Source organism: Cervus canadensis, chromosome 9, assembly GCF_019320065.1.
Source record: "Cervus canadensis isolate Bull #8, Minnesota chromosome 9, ASM1932006v1, whole genome shotgun sequence".
Lineage (NCBI taxonomy): Eukaryota > Metazoa > Chordata > Mammalia > Artiodactyla > Cervidae > Cervus > Cervus canadensis.
The window spans coordinates 75,838,121-75,845,544 of record NC_057394.1 but is presented as its reverse complement, the minus strand read 5'-3'; positions in this window follow the sequence as shown (position 1 = coordinate 75,845,544).

Sequence of the window (7,424 nt, the reverse complement as noted above, 5' to 3'; positions counted from 1 at the left end):
CCTTGACTTTTGTCTAATGATCTTTTTGAAGACCCACCATGTCTCCTTACTGATAGATCACACGGTTAGTTTAAACCTTTTGTTATATTAACTACCCTTTAAGGCAAATGTACTTTTTAAGGACCCTTGATACAGATCTTGGAAGAGAAACTCAGGCTCTCAAAGCTAATGGATGGACGGACCCAGACCACACTGACTGGTGGAGGGGGTGGGGTGGGGGTGCGCCTTTCTGCTTACGGGAAGTGCTGCGTTGCTTTTCACGACAAATGCTCTCATAGCAGACTTGTACCTCACTCCCTCCTTGCCTGTTTGTAGCCTGAGTGTCCCGTGATGAACATCTTTTGTGTGTGTTAGAAAACAACTCATGGAATTACTTTGGTGCTCATACTAATGTGGAAAGGTGGAGGGTCAAGTCTGAATATTGGGGAATAAACCTTTCACAGTTTGTCCTCAAAAAAAACAAAACAAAAAAACAAACAAACAAGCCAAATGTCCAAAAAACAAGCTTTAGGAATTTCAGGTTTCTCAGAAACTGCACTTGACATGCTGCTTAGAACTGTTGTGTTCCTGTAGAGATGGGCAATTATGGGGAAAGTATTTCTGGGAGCATGGCCACATTAAACACTAGCAACAAAAGACTCCTTGTGGGCTTTGCCACTTTGCATGACCCACCCCGCCCTTAATCTGAATTTCGGAGACATTCAAATACCACCGAGAAGAATGGCTGCCTCAGTTTTAAATGTACATACAGCATGATGCTTTGAGCATCTGTTCTTTGAAAACTGCCGGATTTTGAGGCTGTGGTTATGGCGGGGACTCAGTGTGTGTGAGTTCTTTGTAACTCCCAAGATGTCCACTCTTGAGGACTCTACCTTAATTTGTGGGCTCTGATTTTTGAGGATCTGCAATCATGCAAATGTCCCCCAGGAGTGGAAACGGTGATTCCCTAAAGCTCCCCGTGCCCTGTTAGGCACTGCGTGACGTCTCAGCGCTTGGATGCTGGGCGAGGCACTGGATGGAGAGGAGCCGGTGGGATGATGCTTTTGGGGACCTGGAAGCCCTTTCTGAGGGTTTTTTCCCATTCTTTCTTCTCCCCAATCCCTCTGTTCCCATTTGGAGCTGTGAATCTAATCTGAGGACCAAAACCAGCCTCCCGCACTGGGTGTGATCTCCCCCTGAGGCTCCACTTTGGGGCAGGAAAGTTGGGCACAGAACAGAATTCAATGAGATGGGGGATGGGCTGCTGGTGGCCCGTGTGTCCTCCGGGAGAGGCCACTGGACGGGGGAGGGAGGCTCTGCAAGCCCACTGCCCCGAGGCCATCTTTCCCAGGCAGGCCCATCCGATGGGCATTGCCAGAGTTCGCCTCTGAACTTTCCTTTCTTGTGGTTCCAGGGCTGACCAGCTGTCCCTCTGGGCAGAACATTCCTCCTGGTTTTATAGAATTAGCTTCCAGTCACTTTGAGCCTTTTGGTTGTTTTAAGGTGTCTGTACTGTTCTGCGTGGACCCCTGAGTGTGTTTCTCAATGGTGTTCCCCTCACGCGTGCCTAAGATTGGAAGGTTCCCCATCCCCGCCCCCCCATCCCCCCGCACTCCCCCCGCCCGCACCGTCTCCCACAGCACTGGAAGGAATGCTTTTTACTTTCTTCACTCCTTGTTCTTCTTAATTCAGTCTCTTGACTGTGAGGTCCCAGTGAAGATGCGTTCATTTAGTGTGTTTCCCTACTCACAGGAAGGGCTTCCCTGATAGCTCAGTGGGTAAAGAATCCACCTGCAATGCAGGAGACCCTGGTTCAATTCTTGGGTCAGGAAGATCTGGTAGAGAAGGGATAGGCTACCCACTCCGGTATTCTTGGGCTTCACTGGTGGCTCAGCTGGTAAAGAATCTGCCTGCAATGGGGGAGACCTGGGTTTGATCCCTGGGCTGAGAAGATCCCCTGGAGAAGGGAATGGCAACCTCACTCCAGTATTCTGGCCTGGAGAATCCCATGGACAGTCCATGGGGTTGCAAAGAGTTGAACACGACTGAGTGAACTTCACTTTGACTTTCTTACTCACAGAATGACATGTGGAAGGGGATTTCCAGCGAGGGAGGCAAGTACAGAAACACGCTCTCTGTCTCACCTTTGTCCCTGCTTCTTAAACAAGTTGTCAATCCTTTGGCGATTTATAAAGGCAATAACTTACAGTTACAATTCACCCTTGGCTTTAAAATGTACCAGTCAGTAAGAAGATAGTGTTCCCACCTCCGCCTGTCTTCCTCCAGGACTGGCCCCAGCAGTGGGCCTAAAGTGGGTGGTGGGAGCACAAGCAAGTGGGGGGTCATTATTGCATCTCCTGTAGGAATTTAAAAACTGAGAGACCGACAAAAATTTGATCTTTTTATTATCACCATGAGCTGGCAGTTCTAAATAATTTTAGTGAGATATTTTATCTTTCTATGTTCTAACCAATCACCACGGTTACTGCTGAGTTTTAGTAAAATATATGTAAACTTTTATTAGCATATTTGATTATATATCCTTTAATAAGCCTTTTAATTTATAAGACATTTAATTCAGTGGACTCTCAGCTACAGTCAGCCCCTGACACAGGCAGACTTGGCTCCATGGGTTTGTTCTGATAGTAAGAAAATCAGAGCAAGACCAAGTGAGAGTCTGGAATTGTTCTACCTTGCTTTGGGCATAATTCAGTTCCTGTTTCCAACCCTGTGATTGTTTGGACTGTAGATTTGAAATAAACAATGAGTGATTGTTAAAAAAAAAAAAAAGAACCAGAGCTTGAGTTAATTGAATTCTATCATTTCCTGTGATCTATTAGAACTTCTATTTTTGCTTAAAGTTTAAAACAGTGACCAACATTTAAAACTGAATGACTTCATACCCACTTAGATGGATAAAGTCCAAAAGATGGACGGTCACACGTTGACAAGGATGTAGATAAACTGGAATTCTTGTGTGCAGCCACTTTGGAAAATAGTTTGGTAGTTTCTTAAAATGTTAAACAAAGATATACCATGTGAGCATCAATTCTAGGTAGCTAGTGGAATCACACTAGCATCTCCCCTCCCCTATGGTCCAGCTCCTATGTATCTACCCATGAGAAATGAATCACTCTCTGTTATTTCTATCACATTCTATTTCTTAGAAGGAGTCACGGAATACAGATCACACTCAGGGAGAGGAGAATTAAGACCCAACTCTTGAAGGCAGGAGTCACATAATTTGTGGATGTATTTTTAAACCACCCTCTGAGCTAGGTATCGTTCTACACTTTTCAGGAGGGAGATGTTTACTGTTGGCAAGTTGATGTTGTAAGGAAGAAATATTTATGCTTTCCTTTTGTCTTCTACTGATATAACGTCATCTGTGTTAAGCACAGACCTATCCTTTCCTTCTCTTTATTCTTGCACTCAATATGCCTTCCACAAGTCTTCATTGTTACTGTTTATTTTTTGCTGTCCTCAATACATTCTGAAAATCTCCATACATGCTGGGTTTCAGACTTCCTGACACCTCTGCTAGGTGTTATACCCATCTTTTCAATCTGTTCTCGTTGTTTTGGTAATTTTCATGCCATTAGATATTATTATTACCAGGACCCTTGAGAATGCTGAGATCTTGATCATCTCTTATGGATGTTCCTTCCCAGCAGGCTTGGAAGGCTCTCTGTGCACAAGAACAAAAGTAGAAAGGAATCAAAAGACGTCTTGATTAACAGCTGTGCAAATGTCTGAGAATTATAGTCAAGAGCAAGGGCTCCCACTTGCCTCTGAACCTAAACCTTAGGACTGAGCGGGCCCCCTCACACCACAAGGCTCGTTGGGGATTCATCCATGTATCTGGTTGCACTTACTGGGCCGGCTGCGTGCACAGAGGAGGGGGCACATAGGTCTGGTACCACTTGGCTATGCTGTGACCACGTCCAAACAAGGTCACATGGCTCAGTGATCACACTCCCATCTCTCCCTCCCCTGGCAGGTGCTGAGAGGGGCTGGACAGAGTGGCCTGGCTGGAGAAGGGGTGTATGTTGTCCCTACCTCACGTGCCCTTCGCCATTTCCAAGCCTTAGTCTTAGTGGGTTGCCATTTCCTATCCCAGGGGATCTTCCCAACCCAGGGATCAAACCCGCATCTCTTGTGTCTCCTGCATTGGCAGGCGACTTCTTTACCACCCACGCCACCAGGAAGCCCTCATGATGGAGGCTATTTTCAATTATACTCAAAATGTCACTCTTTAGAAGGTCTGCTCAGCCAATCCCTCTGGGTGTTCTCACAGCCAACAGAGCTTCCTGACTTGCACGCCTGGTCCCTGAGTTCATCATCCTGTCCTGGAGGGACCCTCCTCATTAAGGGGAGAAGCAGAGCAAAGCTCAGGTTGCACGTGTCTCAGTCCTGGTTGGGTGATTTCAGGAAGGTCTCTTGTCCTTTCTGAACCTCAACTTACTCTTGTAAAAAAGAGAGATAGAGGTATCTATTTCTTGGGTTGTGGTGAGGTTGATGCCTACTATATTGTATATACATGTACTCATGTATGTGAGTATGTATGAAAACTCCTTGTAAACAGCAAGACCCCGATGATGCATGCAGCTGTCATTATTTTACCACTTTTTACTTAGTGGGAAGTTTATTCCATATATGGTGATGATCTGAAGTAGGAAGACAAAGAGCCTATAGCATACAGGGTATCAGGAAGTTCCCCAGATGTTTATATTTCTAGGTTTGAAGTTCTGGTTGACTGTGGTTCCCTCTCACTAGGCGTCAAAATTCCACTTGGAATTATGTCCTGGGAATCGCCGCTGCGGGAGAGTCTTTTCCCCATTTGCGTGGCTCACAGGATGTCCCCTTGGGTCTGCTTCCAGTCTCTGCATAGCATCTTGACCCTGGAATGTGGGAACATGAGGAGGTGTTTGTTTTACACTCCCTAATCCTTGAACAAAAATTACAAAGAGTTCTTCTGCCTTCTCAGAGAAAGACTGTCCCCATCTTGTTCTTATTCAGTTTGGAGAAGCGACAGATGTTGCTGTGTTTATGATTGGTTAAAATTCCTTCATTTCATGTAAAGGCATGCTAAATGCTTGCTTTGTGATTATCTGAACCCTGAACGGTGACTGTCTGAAAAGTAAACAAGGCAGCCAAACTACAATACTGAATCACTGCTTTAATGTTCTTTATGCTTCGTGCATACGCTGCTGGGTTTATACTGGAACACTGCAAACTGATAGAAAACTGAGAATACATCTGTTCTCCTTTGCCACTTTCAAGTGTTTTTTTTTTTTAAATAATTTTATTTATTTATTTTTTATTATGAGTCTTCACTGCATGCAGTACGTGGGCTTCTCATTGTGGAGCACAGGCTCTAGGCACTCAGACTTCAGTAGTTGCAGCCCGTGGGTTCAGAAATTGTGGCTGCCTTGTGGCATGTGGAATCTTCCCAGATCAAGGATCAGACTTGTGTCCCCTACACTGGCAGGTGGATTCTTAATCACTGGACCACCAAGGAAGTCCTCAAGTTTTATTTGAGTTGAACGTTCAGTTTCATGCAGTTCTAGGAGAGGAACCGTATTCTGGAGTATGTGTTTCTTGTGTGTGAGGTCCCAGAAGGTGGCTCCAGTAGATCCCAGTGGTGGGCAGTCTCCTCCCCAGTAACTGCTCTTTGGAGAGCACATTTAATTTCAGACAACTGAATAACTTTATTTCTCCACAATAACTTGGACTGCCTATCTCTGTGGAAGTCAGCACACTCTACCTGTGGCTCAAATAGAATCAATAGCCAAGCCTGTTTCCTTTTATTTTTCTCTGTAGATGAGGGAACCGAAGAGAAACTGGAGGACCATGATAAAACCAATGATACCCCCATATCTCCAGTGGTTTTATTTTTTGGTCCAGTGCTCCCCTTGTCTCCTTGTCTGGCATCAGAGCCTTTCTTTCCTGTTATAAGGATTTCAGACATTAGCAGGTGCGTGGGAGCTATTTTTGGAATGGTCTTCCCTGGCAAAGAATCCACCTGCAATGCAGGAGACCTGGGTTGGATCCCTGAGTTGGGAAGATCCCCTGGAGAAGGGAATGACAATAAGGAGGAGCCTGAAATGATACTACCACATTAAAAAAAAAAAAAAGCCTACCCCTGAAAATCACCTGGTCTTGTTCTTAGATGGTTAAAGTGGGTGGACTTCCTAACGAACTCTTGTCCATTTGGAGTGTGTGAGAATCCAGCCCCCAGAAAGGTAGGGTCCCTTCTTCCTGGCTGGCATCTCTGGATATGGGTGCTTCCTTGGGTACAAATTTCCTGACAAAGCTGTGCATTACAGGATTGAGACAAAGCGGATACTGATACTACACACCACTTTGGAAATTTCTTCAAGTGCTTGGAAACAAAGGAGTGGGGGGTGGGGCATCTCAGAGAAGAAAAGATGAGAGATGAGGTTTAGACAGCTTTGAAGTAGTGGAGGGAAGAGAGACAGGGGGAAGGCAGGGGCAGGTGGGAGGAGGCTCCATGGAAGAGCCCTCCTGAATTCAGGCAGAGCTCCCACCCCTGACTGTCCAGGGGCACAGCACCCAAGCCTCCCAGAGAAGCCGTGACCAGGTGGGGGAACAATCCTGCCTGCTTTAACCATCTAAGAACACCAAGATCAGGTGACTTTCAGGGTTACTTTTTTTTCTAATGTGGTAGTATCATTTCAGGCTCTTCCTTAGTGCCATTCCCTTCTCCAGGGGATCTTCCCCACTGAGGGATCCAACCTGGGTATCCTATATTGAAGGTGGATTCTTTACCATCTAAACCACCAGGGAAGCCCATTCCAAAAATAGTTCCCATCTACCTGCTGATACCTGAAATCCTTGTAACAGGAAAGCCCCTGATACCAGGCAAGGAGATAAAAGCCTTCATTATGCAAATCTCCAGTGGAGCAGCTCCATCTGAAACTCATTCACATGAAAATGTCCTCAACCAGCTTTTCAGCCTATGGGGTGACTGATAACCCACGGAGATGGCAGAGGCGTCTGCCACCCTTGACATGAGGACAGGCACGGGAGAGGGACGGTGAGGAAGCCCTCACACAGCTCTGGCACCACTGTGCCCGCAGGAACCGCCTGTGGTTTCCCGAGATGGCTCAGGTTTAGAGTACATCAGTGAGTCCATGGTGTCTTGATCTTCTGGGTCTTAGGGTGGAGCCATGCGGTCAGCGCGCAGATAAAGTGCTGGGTGCTCAGCTGGGTGAGTTCCTGTTTGTTGTCAGGGCTGGTTGTTCATCACATCCCAAACCTGGGGACCCGGGCGTGAGAGTGAGGCGACCTGGGGTCTCTGCACCCCTTCCCTGTGGGAGGCTGAGCAAGCAGCACCGGCGGAAGGGGAGTGACTCTGGGGTCAGGTTTGGGTCAATGAGCTGGAACCCGAGCCCCTTGTGGCTGAAGCTTTAAGTTGCATC